The sequence below is a fragment of the Ambystoma mexicanum genome, chromosome 1p (assembly GCF_040938575.1).
Source record: "Ambystoma mexicanum isolate Mex_15411 chromosome 1p, UKY_AmexF1_1, whole genome shotgun sequence".
NCBI classification, from domain to species: domain Eukaryota; kingdom Metazoa; phylum Chordata; class Amphibia; order Caudata; family Ambystomatidae; genus Ambystoma; species Ambystoma mexicanum.
In genome coordinates, this window is record NC_090921.1 from 539,223,099 (window position 1) to 539,243,961 (window position 20,863).

Below are 20,863 nucleotides of genomic sequence, written 5' to 3' on the forward strand. Positions count from 1 at the left end.
TAGGAAGGACCAATGAAAGACAAGCAGGTACAACATATTTAAAGTGGAGAGAAGGAAGAAACAGAGGAAAAGGGACAATAATGGCATACATCATAAGAGAAAATGAGAATATAAAGGAGGGGCAAAGCAGGCAGAGACAAAGAGAGGGGTACAAGAAAGTATAAATTTAGTATGAGTCAGTGAAACTATAAGTAAGGTAACAGAGAAGCGGTGCAGGATGAGGATAAGGGGAGAAGAGAGGTTGTAAAAAGGGAACATCTGTGCAACCTGTTCTGGTGAAGGCTGTGGCAGAGCCGCGTGCAAGTGTTCCGAGGCATAACTCCAAAGCTCGCTGGGCCCACTGAATTCAGGAGGATCATGACTCCAAATTTGGTCATATCTGAAACCAGTCCAGACCCCACAAGTGCGAGAAGTAAGGAGATCGCCTAAAGCAAGTTTAGCATCCTAACCACAGCATTTTCAGATGAAACCTGAATACAGCAATGACAGCTAGCCCAAAATAACTTAAAAGAAGCCCAGAGGACACTTAAAACCCCATTTACTATGAGTGACTTTTGTTTGACTGCTGGGAGGCAGAGCCTCAAGGAGGAAGAAGTGTTAAAGAGAAATAGTACAGAAAGTTGGTAAGGGGAGTAGGGAGGTCCTAAAAAGAAAGTAACTGTGCACCCTGTGCTTGCAAAGGCAGTGGCAGAGCAACTTGCCAGTGTTTCAAGGCTCAACAACAGAGATCCCTGGGACTAGTGAGATCTGAGGAAGGGTTACCCAACTTTAACTAGACCTGAAACAAGTCTAACCCCCATTACTTTGGCAAGCAGGGTGGACACCTATAGCGAGCTTAGCATCCTGACCACGGGGACTGCAGTGGAAACTGGCTACAGTGGCATCAACAGAATTAAGTAAGCTAACTAGGTAAGAAGCCCAGAGGGCTCTGACTGTGAGTGACCTTTGGTTGACCGCCAGAAGGCAGAGCCTGTGTGAAGTGAGGGATGGACCGATAGACCCCAATCCTCAAGAACGATGCAATCTCTCCTCTTTAGTTTCTTTTGTAGATTCTCTCTCCTCCCTCTCCTTCCTCTTGTTCAGCCCAAGCTACGTCCTCGGTTTATGTGTGTTGTACAATAAACTTGGATCACCCAGATTTCTTGGGGCCACATTTGTTAGTTAAGCCCTTCGTCGTGATACACGCCACACACAGCGTGCTCATACACACCATACACAGCGTGCTCACACGTGCCATACACAGCGTGCTCACAGCCTGATAATCATGACCAAACTTCCTCCTCCCAGTTTTTCAAGAGACTGATCTACAACAGTCCACAACACATAGCTGACACCAGCAGAGAGCAGCTGTCCCCCCTCTGTGACACTGAGGATTCAGTTGTAATAGGACCCAAAAGACCATAGCCATTCCCAACAGACCCAGTCAGGACAGATAGCAAGGGAATAGGGAACTCCCATGCATTAGCTCCAAACCAGAGGGTGAGAAACAGAATAAGCATTCACATTACACAATGCTCATCTAGACACAGTGGGAAGCACAATGCGCTATCACACATAAACAACAACCAAACAACAACTCTTAAGGAATTCACCCCAAGGAAAACCGAAGGACTAACTGAAAGATAGTCATGATAGGAGGAAACTAACGACTGAATACGTAGGCTGGCCAAGACGGAAGCACTAGGACGCCTCATCAACAGCACACTCACCCTGAACCATTCCAAGCTCCAACAGACCACTGTCACAATAGATAACCAGAGAATAGGTAGTACCAACTTCAGTTCAACACCCGAAGGAAAGGTTCAGACATACCTATCACTCCATTCAATACTCAACAGGATATAGCTGGATCCGTGCTACACCATCACACACCACAGGGAGCCGGCCTATAAGGAATCAGCAACAAGCCCACCCTCAGGGATACAGCTCAATTGGAACCAGAAGTATCAGAATCAGGATACAGACCCCACTAACCCAACCTCCAAATCTCTGCATACTCAACCCACATAAAACTCACACAACCATTTCTCTCCCAGCAATCCGCATGCACTTTACCACACTGTATCAACAACACATAAACAGCACCTACAGCACACAAGGTCTCGCCCGATCCGATACCTGCACCAAAGCCCAGCACTCTGTGTATACCGAGCTGAAGCTGCCAACAGCACACCACCTATCCCACTCTCCTACTCCCGCTCCACCTGACTAACTCTACCCACCGTCCTTCTTGTTTACAGATCCGCCAGAGCGCTTGGGGACCAATTCCCTTGGTGATGGTGCGCTATATTAGTACCTTTAACATAATATAACATGACATAACATAAAATCACCTAAGCAGTTTGTGATGAATTTAGGAAGTATTTCTGCTCTTGTTGAGATGTTTGAGACTATGGAACAAAAATGTTCTCCTTGACATTTTTGTTCTGAGTTCTATAGATTTCTGAAAAGAAAGAAACATCTATTATCCATCAACCAGGCAATTATCTAGTTTTGAAATAATACTTTTATAGTGTTTGTGGGCCGGTGCATTAATTTAAGATTACATTAACTAGGATGACCTTGCCAAATATCCTAGGTTTATTTAAAGTAGCAACAGCATTCCATTTATCAACACAATATTCGAATACATGTCTCTCGTAGTAGATGTCAGGCACTTAAAACATATCATATCATACAACTGTTGGATGTGCTGCAGGCCCTTATGCCTAACATATTAAGGAGCTCTGGGCATGCCTCTCTCGCAATTGATTGTGTTTCTGCTGCCTCAAGAAAAGAAAGTGTGTCACTCCGAAACCAGTTCGTGTGATCGTCTGGTCATTCAGGGAAGAATAGCTTGTTTTCACTGGGAAATGAGTATTTGTGATGTTTTCCTCCCTTGGAAAAATATGATGTCTGACACTCTGAAAGTGCAGCATTATGCTCTCATAGTAAAAAATGACTTGCAAGTCTCAACCAGTCATTGATTTTCCGGTATCTGACAAGCAATCTTGGGTGTTATCACAGTGTCATTTTCAATGAAACTCATTTTGTCTCATATAGCCATTTGCTGAGTAGATATAAACTTAGGAAACATGTGAGTGTTTCAAACCAATCAATGTAATCTTTCGCCACCTCTGGAAAAATCTATTGTGTCACTGTAAAATCAGACAGTGTTCTTTAGTGTTCCACCGGGGAACTATCAGGGGCAATATCTCAGTCTGTAATTGATTTTCTGTTCTTTCACAACATGTCTTGTGTGCAATGACTCCATAGTTTCTGAGTATCTTTTCTCTTCGAAAATAAGTAGGTGGGATACGCAAAACCAATCAATTTGATTTTATTCCGCCTGGGGAAATATAATGTGTGTCCCTGTAAAACCAGACAATGTCATTTTGTTGTTCCCTCTGGGAAAAATCAGGGGTGATACTCTCACCCAGTAATTTACAATCTGCTCCCTCACAAGATATCATGTGTGTAATAACTCAGTTGTTTTCACTGAGTTTCCCTTTCTGTAAACTAGCAATGCACAGATTTATGTTCCCTTGGGAAAACATCATTTGTGTCACTCTGAAATTAGTCAGTGCGATTATCTTCGTGCTCTGGAAAAAATCAAGTTTGCACAGAAAATAAATACATCTGCTACTATAAAAAAATAGTCAATTCTCCCTCTGGGAAATTCACACCTATAACTCTCAACCAGTCACTGATATGTATGTTCCCTCGCAATCATTGTTGCCTCTAACTACTTAATTGATATAGCTCAAGCTCCTTTTTTCTCAAGTAGTCAATCACAGAATTTCTATTCCCTCTGTAAAAAAATGTATGTTACTTTTAAGCCAATCAGTGTGATTTTCTGTTCCCATAGAAAAAAAATAACATGTGACAGGCTAACAGTGTGAGTTGCAAGAAAAATTACCTATGTAACTAACTGCCTGTGACTGATTGTCTATTTCCTCAACCGAAATGTGGTTTGTTATCACTCACTTGCTATCACAGAGTCTCCTTTTGTGTAAATTAGCCAGTCACTGATCTTCTATGGACGGATAGCTTGCATGTCAAGTGCTTGCCTCTGACGTGGGCCACACCAAACTCTGGAAGGATTTACTTGGTATCTGAACCATTTGTGGTCATTAAATTGAGGACACTTCAAAAGCATTAGCTATTAATGCAGTGCTTAAAAGTGGGAGGAATCAAGAATGAACAGCTATGTAAGAGCATCATTATTAGTTTTCGCATAAGTGTTATTAGTATTACCTCAGGAAAATATCATGCGTCACCCAAACCTGTCATGATCATTTTCTGCGCGATCCGCAAATAATCTCACCTGTCACAAATGTTCTATTGCCTCACAAAAATTCTTAAGTCTAATCACTCATTTGTTTTTGCTCATCCTTCTTTTGTCTTAGCAAGACAGTCACTGAATTTCCATCATAGTGAGAAAAACACATGTCGCTAAAATCACTCAGTGCGGGTTTGCACTCCAAAAAGAAAATAAATCACATGACATCTTTGTCACTCTGAAAGAAGTATAATATTCCTCAGATCAAATATTGTGTGTCTCTATGAAACCAATCAGTGTGATTTTCATCTTCGTTAGAGAATATAAAAACCGGTATGACACTCTCAGGCTGTCACTCATTTTTGTGCCTCTCGCAAAAGTTAGTGTGTGACCACTCAATTATTTTCACTGAGCCTCCCTTTGTCCCAATTTAGCAGCCACTTATACTCTGTTGCCTCTGGAAAACAAAATCGCGTGTCACTCTGTAACAAGTGAGTGCGAGTTCCTGCCCCCTACATCTACATATCTCTGAAGCCAGTCAATGTTATTTTCTGCTCCTTCAGGAAAGTATCTTGTGTCAAGATTCCAAAGAACATTCTGACCAATGACTTTATTTTTGAAATTTGAAAGGTGCATATATGTGTGTTTGTGAATATGTGCATATATATATATATATATATCGAAAAGTACAGCAGAGGAAAAAAAACGCTCTCCACCATGAGGTACTGCTGGTCCCAGAAATGACAAACTCGAATCAATGTAAAGACACAAGTTTTAATGATGGTAAGAAAAAAGGCAAAAAAGCAAAACACACACAGCAAACAAAGCAGGACGTCAAGGATGGGTCCTGAACGACGCGTTTCGCGCTTCCCTGAGCGCTTGGTCACGGTAGGGAACCAGAGTGAAAAACACAATACATATTGCACAGTTGTCCCTCTTCCATTTTGCCTGTCTCCACAAGTCAACCAGTATGCCGTAAAAACCAGGGCAGCCATGTTAGACTGGAGTAAAGTCTAAGACATATCATTGATATAAACAATTAGATATGGCAGTATTATACATTGCACGGTAAAGTAATTCAAGAAACATGTTTAAAATGTCACAAAATAAGAGGTAAGCATAATACTGAAATATAAGTCCCATGGTTAAAAATTAAGTATTATGGATATGGATGCATACACACAAATATTTTTCTCTTGGAAATGAAAACATAATTTTCCGAAAAACGTGCAGTCAATAGTTATAACGTAAAGTGCAAGTGCAATATTATGTAAACATATTAACATAGCAGCAGTATAAAGTCGAAGAAAACCATATATAGAATAACAATACAGATATGAGGCCAGTGGTGGCTTCTTAAAAATAAATGCATCACTATCAGAAAAATGCGACCATGGAATTAAAACATGTTTCTATAAATGGGCCATAAAGTGCAAGTGCAATAGCTAAAGATCTGATGAGTGGGGCAGCCCACAGCTACAGCATAAAGTGCAAGTGCATTTCTATGTAAACATACCGACTTAGCAGCAGTGGACAATCAACCAACTTAGTTTGATACTTATGAAGTGCAAGTGCATTTCCATGTAAACATACCAACGTAGCAGCAATAGACAAGAGACCAAACTTTTTTGGTACTCATAAAGTGCAAGTGCAAGTATATTACGATAAAATTCCATATTGAAATACATATGGCTGCAAGCTAGGGTTCAAATAAAAACACTATATACTCTAAATTCTTTAAAAAGTAGTTGTTTTTTTGTTGATCAAGTGCCCACACAGTCAAAAGCAAATATATGAAAACAAGAAATCTACACAGTGCTCAGCCTTATAGAATAACAAATAAGGAGAGAAGACAAAAAATGGAAAGAAAGAAAGCAATATCCATAGAAAAGATAGATTTAGAATAAACCTATATCATAATCATAAAGTTACGGTCCCTTAATGTATCAGAAAGGCAAGACAGCCGTAAAACCAAAAAGAAAATGAATCTGGTGGAATAACACAGATAATAAAATTAAAATAAACAAGGCATTTCCAGGCCAGAGCAGTATGTCTTATTGGTACCTAAGAGAAGCAATATTAGGTAACCAAAATCAGACAGACAAGAACCAGAAAAACTGGAGCGAAAGGAACAAAGTATCAGATGCCCATAAAAGTATGCAACTCCTCATCCACGTTGTGACCGTTGGGGTATTTAGTATCAAAGTCTAAAATTAACCTGGTTTCCAACTGTCTAAGTTTCAGGGTTCGGTCACCACCTCTCAAGTGAGTCGGGACATGGGCAACAGCAAAAAACGTAAGAAGGTGAACATCACTATCATGTTCCTGCCTGAAATGTTTGGCCATGGGGTATGTAGGGTGAAAATTCTTAATGGCTCTAAGGTGCTTCAAAATTCTGAGCTTCAATATACATGAAGTGGACCCTACGTACCATTTTCAGCAGGGACATGCAAGGACATACACTACAAAAGGGGTATCACAGTTGATAAAATGTTTTAGCCTAAATTCAGTGCCTGTAATAGGATGTATAAAGGATTTGCAGGCAGTAGCGTGTGGACAGGCCTTACATTTTTGGCACTTGGTAAACCCTTTTGGAAAACTTGGTAGCCAATTGGTCATGGTAGAGTTTTTTTAAACAGGAGATAAATAACTGGAAACCAGTCTGTCCTTCAGCGAAGGTGCTTGTTTGTAGGTCAGTATAGGGCACTTTGGCAGTATTGGACCAAGATCTTTGTCAAGCATGAGAATATGCCAATGTCTCATAATAATCTTCCGGACATCATAAGAAGCATTATTAAATGTGACAATAAGGCAGGGATCATCATGGTCCTTGTTCTTCTTATTGGTAGGACCATGCAATACCTTTTCCCGCAAAAGTGCACGTGCTTTAACAAAAGACATTTCTATAATCTTCTTTCGGTAACCCTGTTGTAAAAAAGCAACGGCAGCTAGACTGCAACACCGGTCAAATTCAAGGATATCTGTACAGTTGCACCGAAAGCGAATAAATTCACCATAGAGAATGCTATTCTTACAGGAGGGCGGATGACAACTCGTGGCATGCAGAGGGAGGCCTGCGTTGGTGGTTTTTTTGTAAAGGGATATATGAATGCCAAAGTTATGAAGCCTCACATTGACATCCAAATATACAATCTCAGTCGAATTATGACATTCAGTGAATTTCAGGTTCATAGTATTGTTAATGCTGTCCACAAAAGATGCCCACTCACTTTCATTTCCTTTCCAAATTCAAAAAACATTGTCAATGTAACGCCACCAACCAATAATTTGTGTAGGGAAACTAGATGAAAGTAAATCAGACAAAAAAGTAGCCTCCCACTACCCCATGGTCAAATTAGCGTATGTTGGGCAAAGGTACTGCCCATGGCAGCACCTCTAACCTGATGATAAAAGAAGGCCTCAAACAGAAAAATATTGTTAGTTAAGCAAAACAGAAGCATATCCAAAATCATACAACTGTGCCCTAGAAAATTCAGAGATCGAGTGTCTAAAAAATATTTGCAAGCTGTCAACCCATTCGTGTGATCAATGGCGGTATACAAAGAAAAAACATCAAGAGTTGCCAACATTAGACCCTCCTCCCAATGTATATCAGTAATGTAACTCAGAAAGTCCTTAGTGTCCCGTAGATAAGAAAGTAACACTGAAACAAACGGGAACTGAGTCTCATCAATGAACTGGGCCATATGTTAAAGAAGGGAACCACATAAGGTGACAATCAGCCTGCCTGGCGGGTGAGTCAAAGACTTATATGTCTTAGGCAGGAAGTATATAGTAGGGATGGTATGGCTTTCAGGAACAAGAAATTTGGCTAAATCATCCTCAATAAGGCCTTTATCGGCCCATTTGGTGCATAGAGAAGTCAGCTCTCACTGTATTTCTCCAAAGGGATTTTTTTGCAGCCTGGAATAACAGCACCGGTCTGTAGTTGACTATTGGCTTCGGCCACATAACATTCCCTATCCCGAATGACAATATTAGAGCCTTTGTCGGCCGGTTTTATCACAATATTGGACAAATTCTGTAGTTCACTGTGGGCCAAACGTTGTGAAATAGTCAAATTCTGTTTATGGTTGAAGGGTTTCTTCCTTAATTTGGGAAAATCACTGACGCAAAGATCCTGGAAAGCCTCAATACAGCCACTCACAGAGAATTGCGGATTGAACCTGGACTTGTTTTTCAGTTTGGTGCGTATATCCCAGTTGGGATCAATGTCAAAGTCAACAGGATCGAAGGTTGAGGGATAAAAAAATTAATTATTCAAACAAGCCAAGTCAGTCAGCATAGGGATATCAGAGATACAAAGGTCAGTACGACCAGTACGGGACACAGATGGTTTGGCCCGCGGTGGCCTAATGGAAAATAACTTTTTGAGTCTGACCTTGCGTAGAAATTTGTCAAAATCCAGACGTGACTCAACATAATCAAATGTCATGGTAGGACAGAAATTTAAGCCTAGTGAGAGTAATGATAATTGCGGACCCGTGAGTATGTGGGAAGACATGTTAACAATTTGATGGATTTTCATAGCTTCCATAGTTACTGTTTTACCCCAGAGCGCATTGACCTGCCCTGTTGATGTACATCGGAGCCGTTTCCTACGACAGCCTCAATGGGTTTTTTCCCCCCTTTTGGCAATTTCTGGTCGTTTCCTTTCCCTCTTCCTCTTCCTCTGCTCTTGCCACGACCTCTGCCTCTCTTTTGATGTTTTCCGTCTTTGCACAAAAGTCTCATTTCGTCTAAAAAATTTAATTTGACTGGTATTTCGTCATTTTCTGAGATAGAAACATCAGACTCTGATGACATGGCCTCAGCATCGCCCGGTTATTTTGGCAACGGTTGTGTGGTTGAGCTTTTGCGCAATAAGTCAAATCGTTTGGCAAAGGTGAAAATTTGTCCTGATTCATAGTCTGTTTTATCCCTAATAAACTTTCTATGTTTGCGCTGTTTGATTTCCTCTTCATAAACAATCAGATCTTCTTCAATTTTAGTTCGCAGTTTCTTTCCCTCTTCAGTACTGGGAACATCAAGCAATTCAGATTCAAGTTTTTCAAGATGTGCAAGCACAGCAGTGCGGTTTAAATTGGCATACTTCACCAGGATCTTCAGAAATTGAGCAGAACAATAGCTGCTAGCACCACCCCACTCTTCCAGCATATGTGGATCCTGATCCTCAAAATATGGTGTTGTCATGATACGTAGGCCACGAGGCATGCAACCCACGTCAAGGTAATTTTGCAGGGAGTGCTCCTCCCACCACTTAGAGATCTCCTTCATGCAGGATTTTTCAATTTCTCGAAATAAAGTTATTTCAGGGGAAATAGTGGTGACAATCTTCTTAGTCCCACTATTTGGTAACGCTGTTGGTAAATCCTGCTTCTCATTAAATAAATCCCTGGCCTGGAGTAGCCGGGCTGCCACCCTGGCGTCCTGCATGTTTGCGTGTGTGTTTGCCAAAAAGCCAAAAAGCCAAAGGAAAATATCCTTGGCATTTACCAAAAAGAAGTAAGAATATACATATGGGAAATGACCTCAGTTGGGCAAAGTCGTCCACAATAGATAGCGTGGATCGATATGCAGGAGTAGTGGAAGCGGGTGCATAATAATGTATAATATATAACTTTTTTGTTAATATAGAGTTAAAATTATCCAACTTATCACAACAACGAAATTCAGCGGGTGTGGGAAGTGACGACCATCTTAACTCGGAGTCTCCACCCCCTAGAAGTCACTCATGATGTCATTGTTATCACAAGGTTAATCACTGCTGTGATGCCATGTATGTGCTCAGGGGTTGAGCAATGGGAAGACTCTGAGTTAACATGGTCATCAATTCCCAAACCTGGGTTTAGGTGCAATTAATTAGATTTTCTTAACTCTTTATCAACTAACGTTTCTTCACTGAATTGCAATGGTTTTTTTATGCTATATCTTTTCCAGGGCCCACTGGCCATGGCCTTCCGCTGTGCTCATTGTCCATGTTGCCCACACTATTGTAAAAAGACAGAGGACCACTGGCCATGGCCACCTGCCTTAAGGCCAAGGCCAATCTTCCGCCACTTCGTAACTAAATAGCCATGGCAAGATGGAGCTCCACATGCCATGGCCTTTGGCCTAGTAACTAACCAGCCATGAACAGTGGCCACTTTCCATGTTGCTCCAGTTATAGAAAATGACGGAGACCCAACGCCATTGCCTTTGGTCATGGCCAATCCCTCCCCTGCCAGTAACTAACCAGATTCCACCAGTTGGGCTTTTTGCCTTGGTCACACACATCCAGGCACCCCAAAAGCCCATCCCCCTATCTACTAACTAACCAGATTCCACCAGCCATGACCTTTAACTCTAGCCCATGGCCCATACCTCCTTTTATTTTCTGTCGTGATCATGCCTCAGAAGGTGTGGTCCCTTTGGGGACATTGGCCCTAGCAACAAAATGTGTCTTCTTCAAGTTTCACTCCACTCTGTGGTGCAGAGGCTAATCGTTTTCAAAATGGTGTTGCACACTTTGTCTACATGGAAGACAAATTCAGATGGCCAGATTGGATTGCGGGTCACAAAACAGGTATGATTCCTGCTGACGCTCTCAAGCTCTTTGTCTCTCGTCCTAATTCGTGATTCATCCCTGGCTTCTCCTGAAGTATTTTGCCCCTCTTCTGTCCTTCGTTCCCTGGCCCATTGAGTCCTCATGGTCTCCAACCTAACCTTGCCTCTACTTGCTACCTATTCTACAGCATCTTTCACTCACTCTTCCCTGATACCCGTCTCCTCGTGGAATCCATCTAAGCCTGGTCTCGCCTTGCTGCAGACTCTACAACCTCCTATATTCAGCTCCACCTCCTCATCTTCATGGAGCTACAGAGGGGTTTTTGCCTCGTACTTTTTCCCTCTGTGGCCTTGCTGTCGGTTGACCTTGTGTGTCCAGCTATATCTAAAGCTGTACTACATGGTAGTACACTACCGCGATCACCCCTTTCACTCCTCTGCACTCCTATCGTCACACAAGGTGGTAAGTGGAAGAGTAGTATCTGTAACAATACTTGGTGTAAAAGGACTGTAATAGCTGACATGTGCCCTCTCCTTTAATTTCGGCATTATTTCTCACCTGGAAATTACTGTGGTCACTCCTGTGCAGCTTCCCATTCCCAAAGTAACTATTACAGATGATCACTCCCACAGTAATGCATTGTTTACTCATCATCTCAGGAATAGGAAAAGGCTTGAAAATGTAAAAGTATTCCCCATCCCCACTTCAGCTCTCCATGACCCCACTCCTCCTTTCTGCCCCCCTTGTGTAAATCCTTCCTATCCCTCTCCTACTACCCCCTTTCTCTCTCTCGTTATTGTGACACTTTTTTTTGGCACATCTTGCAACATTCCCCCCCAATAATGCGAAAATGATCTGGAGCAAACAGACTCCCCAGTCCACCGCAAACTCTCCCACTGCATATGTGGCCTTCTTTGCTCCTACCCACCTCTACTCTGATATGAAACTACCCTTTCCTTCCTTCAAAAATCATTTTGAGCACATTTCATTTTTGGCTTGCCCTGGTATTACCGCAGCAATTTCTCACAATGAGGAACACAAATTGTGGCTTTCATTTATGAAAAGCGATTCTGCTGCAGTGGACCATGGGACCTGGGAAACCTCCTTCTCCGTTGAGTTAGTTCAAAGCTACAGCACTGTGTGACTCGAGAACCAATAAAAGGCACATCTAAAGTGCTTTGTCTGCTAGTTGTTTCTCATTTGGTGCAAAACAGCCAGCAGTTTAATGCTACTTGTGTTTAATGGGAGCATTGGGAAAATGAATGGACGCAGGCCAAAAACATTTTTTTGTTTGTTTTCTCAATAACTTACTTTTTTTAACTGATGAGAACATGTTCACTAAAGTTTTGGGTTTGAAGGCACCCCTTGCAGGAATTTTTTGGGGAAGATTTCATCAAAATGGATCCAGAGAGTTAAAAGTTCTTAGCAAAATAATTATTGGAAAAAGTAAATGCAAATTGATAGAACCTTAATGATTATTCCATTATGCGAACACGTGGCATAGTTAATAGTTAAGGTTACGTCAAATTGCCTATGGAGTTTCAGAAAATAAAATGTGGTAACTTTTGAACCCTTCCATGAAAAATCCGAAAATCTTTTTAGGCATCTACCTCAACATGAAACATTTCAAAATTGTTCATAAACGGCATCTTATTTTTAAGAACATTTTGTTTTGAATAGCTTTTAACACGTTTTTTTTCCTTAGGGAATTGAAAAATATTTTAGCACAAATATCTTAAAAATGGCACTTTGATTTTCGAGATTGTTGGCATGCCCCTACAGACTATCAGGATTTGGTGCACTGAAAAATTATTTTGGAAGTCAATCTTTAATTTACAAGATAGTAAAGTTTTAAGATTTATACTTGTAATACGCATGCACAGAATAAATGTGCCTCTTGTATATGAACTATAAAAGTAAAAGTAAAAGATGGACAATTTATACATGTATACTACGATACTAATGAAGAATACATAAAAGTCCGCGCTGACTTTGATGTGAGTTGTCATTTGTATATGAGACATATAAGAGATGTAAATTGTAAACATGTTCCAAATGTAAAACTCCTATACGCCTCTAATACAAATGCACATCAAAATTAGACCTCTTGTGAGCTTTCAGACATCTAGGATGCATATTAGACATGCACTGAATGTATATCTTCTAGACTAACTATACATGTATGTGTTGGGAATGTACATTTCGTACGTGTACACTAATTTACAAATGAAAATGTTCAATAAGTTTTGAAAGACTTTGATATTAGTTTGCCTATGTATATAAGACTTATTAGAGATGTACAGGCCGATTTATGGAATTAATGTGCGCTGAAAATCGCAGCGCAAGCGTGGCAAAGTGTGCGAACCGCAGCGCAAGCGGGAAAATCGCAGCGCAAGCGCGCGAAAGCCGCGCACATCGATTCATGGAAGTCCGTGCGCGTGTAAATCCTTGGATGTGCGCTAAAATTGTGCATGGCACAACAAACAAACAACAAGCTCAGACGCTACGATGAATATACCGTTCCTCACAGCAGTGGTCGTGGGACACCGCAGGAGGAGGAGGATAGCCAGGCCCTGCATTTTTACACCCAGGACCAGCCTTTTTGGGATGCCTGGTGACCAGGTGTATGGGAGCTACAGGTTTCCACCACACATAATACTCGACCTGGTGAGTGAGTGGGAGGATGACCTCACATCACCCACCCTGTGCTCCCAAGCACTGAGCCCCTTGGAAAAGGGGCTCAATGTACTGCACTTCTTGGCCACTGGTTCATTTCAGCGGACAAGTGCCATAGTGGGAGGGAGTCTCACAGGCCACGCAGTCATGCTGCCTACACCAGGTGTTGGCCATCATGACTGCACGCCCCTCAGTCCGCAGGCACATATACATGCCTAGAACACCTGCAGAAAGGCAGGCTGCCGTCCAGGACTTTTACGGGGTGGCACACTTCCCCAAAGTGCTAGGTGCCATTGATTGCACCCATGTGGCTCTACGTCCTCCCAGGGCAACTGAGCACATCTATAGAAACTGCAAGCACTGGCATCCCATCAACGTGCAGGTAGTATGTGATGACAAGGGAATTATCACCTCAGTATATGCCAACTATTCAGGCTGCACCCATGATAGTTTCATTTTCAGAATGTCACCCCTAAACCGGGACCTAGAAGCTGGGCGGCATGGCGATAGATGGCTGCTTGGTGAATATAATTGCCTCTGCACATGCATGCATGTCAGACTGAGTAAAGTCACAACCCCACTAATGATACCCATCATCACCTCCCCAGGGGACAGTGCCTAACCTCTGAGCACCCACATGATGACGCCAATTCGGAACCCCACCACAGCACCTGAGGTAAGATACAACACAGCCCATATTGCAACCCGGGGCATAGTAGAGCACACATTCGGAGTGCTCAAGTCATGCTTTCGCTCCCTTGACCGCTCTGGTGGACAGCTGCTATACGCGCCCCCAGTAGTGTGCAGGACCATAGTGGCAGCATGTGTCCTGCACAACGTTGCAAGCCGCCGAGGCCTGCGGGTGGACATGGTGGTGCCCCCACATCCCCAACCACATGCACGCCCGCTGCGCATGGGAGGTGAAAGGGCACGTGGTGAGGCAGCCCGTACACAGCTGGTGGCTAATTACTTCACCTAAAATACTACGCCTGTGGAGTGCACACAGCCCTGGCACATACCAGCTGACAATCAATGATGATGGCATAAGGGAGAGTCAACTATCACAACCATACCAGCCTAAGATTGGTCACCTGGCAGTGTTACATTGTGTGCATCCCTACCTACTTAAATACAACCAATGCCGTGTGAAAAAAGACACACATTCTGTCAGGATTCTGACTGTGCCTAATGCAGGTTTTGGGCATTTGGTACACACCACGCACAAAGAGCAACATCCTGGGCTAGGGAAGAACAGGCAGTGGTCCAAGCATCTGTATTTTAGGACTTTGTTGTGCCCTATTTGTAGAATGCAAGCCTGGAGGCAGCAGAATGCAGCATTCTGCATCAGGACCAAGAAAGACTTATATACCCAGCATGCTCGCGCCTTTGCGAGCAAAAGAACTACTTCGGGACAACGCCCGAGGACCAGCGCATGCGCGAGACGCGCGCAAGGATCCCTGCTTGTGCTAAAGGAGTTTGACCAGAGAAGACGTGCAGATCGAGGGCTCCTGCAGGCAGCAACCCGCGGGGCCAAACCCCGCCTGTGAATACTGCAGGCCCCGCGCACCATGGCAGATAAGTGCATTATTTTCTTGGGCTAAACTAATGTGAACAAGCGACCGCTAACGGAACGCTTACAAAGAATACCAGTTACTTCCAGCGTGCGTCTGGAACACGCTGGTTGGAATTCAGCGTTGGGTGCACACGTCGGGAGTGGGGTGAAACCTAGCACTGGAAGAGATTCCAAAGTCCGTCTAGGCGGAACATTCACTCGGTGCCAATTAGTTCGTGTGAAGTAACACGGCTTGACTATACTCGGAACGAACGAATGTGTGATTGTGCCGTGTGAGGAAACACGGTAGTTGACACTACACTCACACCTGTTTTTGGTTTTCTTGTAGCAGCGCTCCGCTGTAGTGTACAGCAGGAACTCGTATCGCGCCGTAGTGTTACGGCAAGAACTGGGGCAAGCTGCATACCTCAGCTGCATCATACGAAGCTAAGTGTCTCTTGAGTTATTCTTTTTACTGTGTATAGTAATACTTGTTCTAGGGGTGTCTGTGTGAACAGCTCAAGAAGCGTGATAGGAACGCTTCTACCAGAGTAACGTACTATGTGCATCAATCACTATTGTGTATAGCGTGAGACCCAACAGGTCTCTGAGGTTCTTGCTGAGTGAAAGAGTGAATGTAAGGGCGGAGTGCCATCGATCTCAGGAACCCCACAAGGGGACAGCAAGACGGATCTTTCCCTATAACCCCCTTTACCTACCATTCCCTTATCCCTTCTTCCCGGTTACCCTAACTTCCCCCTACCTATCCAATCCAGCGGACCCTAACCCTCTTTCCCCGGCGGGTTACGGAAGCCTGAGTTTATTACCAAGCCAGGCACCAAGACCCAACGGGGAGGCAGGTGTACGTGCTACCTCCGCGCAAGGTTGAGTTTCTGACACATTCATGCTGCATGAATTACTACCCCCTTGAAAAATACGCCATGAAAATAGTGCCATGTCACCCAACCCCTCCCCATCTCAGCTACCCAACACACCATGGCATGTCATGCAATGTGAAAGCTACAAAATGAATGCACAACGCATGACACAAGTGTCACAGAGTGTTCTGTTCCAAATGTAAACAGGCCACAGACAATATGCTCCCAGTAATCAATAAGAAACAGCACAGATGAACAAATACTTACCAGCAACACAGAACAGCAACACAGGATGAAACAGTGTAAAAATACGACAGTACAAAATCAAAGTGGTGCAAGTCTCACAACCCGACTAAGCCAGCACATCGACCCCTTCCAACTGCAGAGTGTTGCTGTTCGGCAAATGTGTCAGTGTACTGCATACAACATGAACTGCATCTGCAAAGGAGACGGCCTTGTAAAGACATGAAGAAGGTACATGTGAATAAGGAGAAAGACATGGATGCACAAGCACATATCAATACACCATGCAGTGTTGAATCCAACAACAATCCCCACTAGGGATGTACACACAGTTTTGACTACAGACTGCCCACACAGCTCATGGGAGTCCAATGTCACCGTGTAAGTTACTGTCACTTGGTCACACCCTTTGCAAGCCCATGGAAAAGGGAAGCAGGAGGGGTGTGTGTGTCAGGAACACAAGCATCTAACCCAAAGACAGGACAAGCCTGCATGTGCCAGCTGGAATATACAGTGGATGCCCACGGAAGCCACACAAGGCAACACACTGTAAAAAAAAAAATATATACTAAAATCAAAAATGGCCATGTGGGGACCGGGGGGGTGGGGAGGCCACCCAGGAGGTTCGAGGACAGGGTGCACCCCAAAATCCACCTGCGTGGATGTTGCGAAAATAAAATACCTCCTTGGGCTCATGGCCTGCACGGCTACGCTAATGTGGGAGAATTGCTGTCGCTCTCTTCACCCTCTGCTGCTACATCAGGAGGTGCCGGTGCTATGGGAGGCAGCCCACGCACAGCCCTGGTATGGTCCTCCATAGCAGCAAGCATGCGGGTGTGGAAGGTCTGGTTCTGGAGGATGATAATACGGAGATCCCCATGCAGCACCTCACCGGTTGCCTGTATTTCTGCATGCATGGCCACGTGTGATGCCCGGATCTCCTCACGGGTTGCCTGGAGCTCAGCTGAGATCGAACGTGTGAGCTGCTCCAGCTGCTGTTCTGCCCTAAAATTTCGGGAAGCATCAAGTTCAACCAGATTCTCCCTGAGGAAATTGAGTTTTAACCTTAGGGCTTCCCTGTGGCCCTGGGACTCTACAGATATGGCTTTGTCCAGAGTCTCCAGTGCCGCCCGTCGGTCCCTGTTGGACGCCAACATGTCCTCCCTGTGTGATTGGCAAATGCACTCTGTTGCCTGCTGTTGGAGCTCCATCTGCCTTTCAGGGGGGAGAATGGAAGTGGCCACCCAATCCATTGCCTGAGCCATCATTTCAACCGATGCTCCCTGTTGTGCTGCTATACTGTACATGGAGTTTTCCCATACAGTATTGCCTGGTGGCGTACAGCCACCGCGTCGGCGGGCACCACACCTGTTTGGGGCAAGGCGATCTTCACCTTGCTGTGCGGGCACTGCCTGAGGCTGCAGGACTGCATTTCCCCTCTGATCTGCTGGCCCAGGAACAGGATCAGATGTTGTGGAGTGTGACCCTGCATCCGTAACCGCCAAAGGCAGAGTTACCAACACTGACATCCCCATAGAGGGGTCTACCCCCGGTGCAGGTTGGTTGGACAGAACAGCATCCCTGCCAGAAACACTCACCTGCGACAGCACATAAGTCACATCATCCGATTCAGCACCTGAATCATAGAGGTCTCAGGAGGTGCACCCAGAGACACCCCTGGACAGTATGGTCTGCAGGAGGATTGGGTTTTCACCCACCACCACCCCACATCCTCCACTGGTGCCCGGTCGTGGCTGAGATTCCTCCTGGGTCTGCACCATCTCCTCCACCTCAACAGCATCAAGTGCGTCATCACCTGGAAAAACATGAAAGACAACAAATGGAAACAGGCATGAGCACCCCAGCACACACATAGGCCTGACAAGCCAGAGATCCAGTACATGAATTGCACATGTCCCACATGACTATAACCCTGTCATGCATGCACTGTCAATGAGTTGAAAGGGGAGGCAAAATGCAGACACTGAGGACTCCAAGATGGAACAGCAACACATGTGCTGCATGCTGGATAGCACTGGCAGCACACATTAGCCTGTGAGTGGCATGGGCAATCCACATACATGACACATGCCAGCACACAGATGGCACGTAGCATAGCCATGGTACATTTGACAAGTACAGCCATATGTTACTGAATGAGTACTGTCACCCAGCCATGTGAGATGGACATGATGAGATGAAAAAAGCAAAATTGTATGACAGAATACGCATGTGCCACACACTGCAACACATCCAGTGTACAATTATACAGTGATGGCAGGCAGATGGATACTTCAATGGCTGGTCACTTCAACATGACAGGAAACGACAATCATGTTCCACATTCAAACAGGCCCCAAAAATCAATGTGAGCAGGCCCTTACTCAATCAGCCTGAATGGTCAAATCATTCTCATAACAAGGTAATAAATGTCGCCCATTGTGGGGTGTAATATATGACAGAAGCATGTCACATATGTGGCATTAGGGCTGAAAAATGCGTTCCAAAAATGGGAGGATTGAAACAATCAGGCTGAATGAACACTGAAAATTCTGAACAATGTTGTTGCAAGATGACAGTTCAAGGGCAACTGCAGTAATGTGGTGCTAATTGGCAACTGTGGTCAGAAGGGATACAGTCATACCCAAATCCAAGGGTGGTGAATGGTTTGGAGGAAGCACATGGGTGACCCATATCACTCAGGACTACATACCCTCACCTGGCACTCAATTAGAACACGTCACCCAAGCAACATACACATGGATTACACACACATGCATGGGCACTCACCGGACAATACTTCGTAATCTGGTAGGTCTCCGACGCCTTGGATCTGTTCCTCTGTGACGAAGGTTCCAGCAACAGACTCATGTTCAGTGAGTTGGTCGTCCTCTGGTGGAGACCCACCGCCAGTCACCAGAGTAGAGGCATGATTTGAAGCCAGCTTGTTCTTTGCTCTGCGTTTCAGGTCATTCCACTGCTTGCAGCAATCATCAGCTGTGCGTCTCACAAATCCAAGGGCACTAATGTGGTTCGCGATGGTCTGCCAGTGGGCCCTATGTTGACCAGGCGTAGTCTTGCACCCTGCAGTCATTACCATTTCGCGGCTATGTGCCGACACATAGGCCACAAGTGCCTCAAGTTCGGCATCATTAAAGCTAGGCTTCCTTGACGTGCCGGAGTGTGTAGCCGTGTCTGGGGTCTCAGCCTGTAGTGCAAGAGCACCCTTCTTCTTCTTCTTCAAAGGTGGTGCGGATCCTGAGTGGCTTACGCTGCTCTGGTCAGTAGGGGCAGAAGTGCAGGTGGACTGGGTACTTGAAGCCTGTAAAAGCACAATGACCAAAGGTCTTGGTGCAGGCATTGGCTGCAGGGTGATGTTGGCAGGGCCAACGTCGGTGTGATGGAACTGGACCGACACTGTCCAGGCTGGGAGACTCAGAGCTGGGGTGGATTGAGCTGCAGCTGCCCCTTCAGCCTCCCCACCCTGGCTACTTGGGGCAGCAGATGACATTGCTGCCCCAGATCCACGTGGCCTGGTGACAGCACCTTTCACCGCCACACGTGGCTTAGACTTGTTGACCTGGAAGTCAGCCTGGGAGTCATCCTGTGCCAGTTCAGTTGACAAAATGGGCCGGTCCAACAAAGGCTGAGCTGGGATGGTGTCAGCTACAATTCCCACAACCATTGGGGGGGCATAGGTGGCCCTGATTGGTCCTCCACACACGGGGCTCTAGGGGCACCCTGCAAATCTTGGCCACGTCCCCTACCGCGCCCACCTCTTTGAGATCGGCCACCTTTGCCTCCCTTACTGCTTGGTCGCCTCCCAACTATGGCACTGATGTTGTTGTGCATATGGGAGTTGCAGTAAACAATTGTCCTGGGCAATTGGGGTGAAAGGGGTAGGGTACTAGATAGAATTCGTATCCTAGTGCTCTAGTGCTCTAGCAAGGCTGTCTGTGACCCCTGGGGGAAGATGACGGGTCACGCAATGCACAGGCACCCCAAAAACAAATGTACACGTGCACGCAACCCCTGGTAGACCACATGCATGGAAAAATGAACCCGCACTACGCTGTGGCACCCAGAAACACAAAAATAAGCATACGCGTGTTACACGCAGCCTACAATGACTTCTGAAGGGGTATGCGACACACGGGGGCAACCACAGTTGGAAAATAGGTGCGCGACTCACCGTCTGCCTTGAAAAAGAATGTGAAAAAGACGCGGGTGTGCGTGTTGCAACACCCCCGCCAAAAGAAGAAAAGAAAGCAATCTGAGGAAACAGGGAGTACGAACTGGAAACGTTGTGAAGTAATCGCATGTGAACCGACAAGAAGTACAAGAATCACCCGCTCGTCCTCCACGAAAAGCACGTACAAGTAAATAGCGTGATACTTGTACCTTTTAAGCCAGCCCAACCGTGCAACGTCACTTGCACGCTTACGCGCTAAGGCCCTTTCCTCCAATAGCACAGTGATGTGCAGTTTTCTCATGTGCTGATTCACTATGCACCCGTGTTGTGGGGAACGCCCGCGCCTGTAATGTCACTTACACGCTTACGCGCTAAGGGCCTTTCCTCAGATTTCACGCTGACGTGCACTTTTTTCACATACCAAATCACTCCGTATCAAGCTGGCCACGTGAAAACACACGGAAGACCACGCTCCTGCCCAAAAGGCCATTTT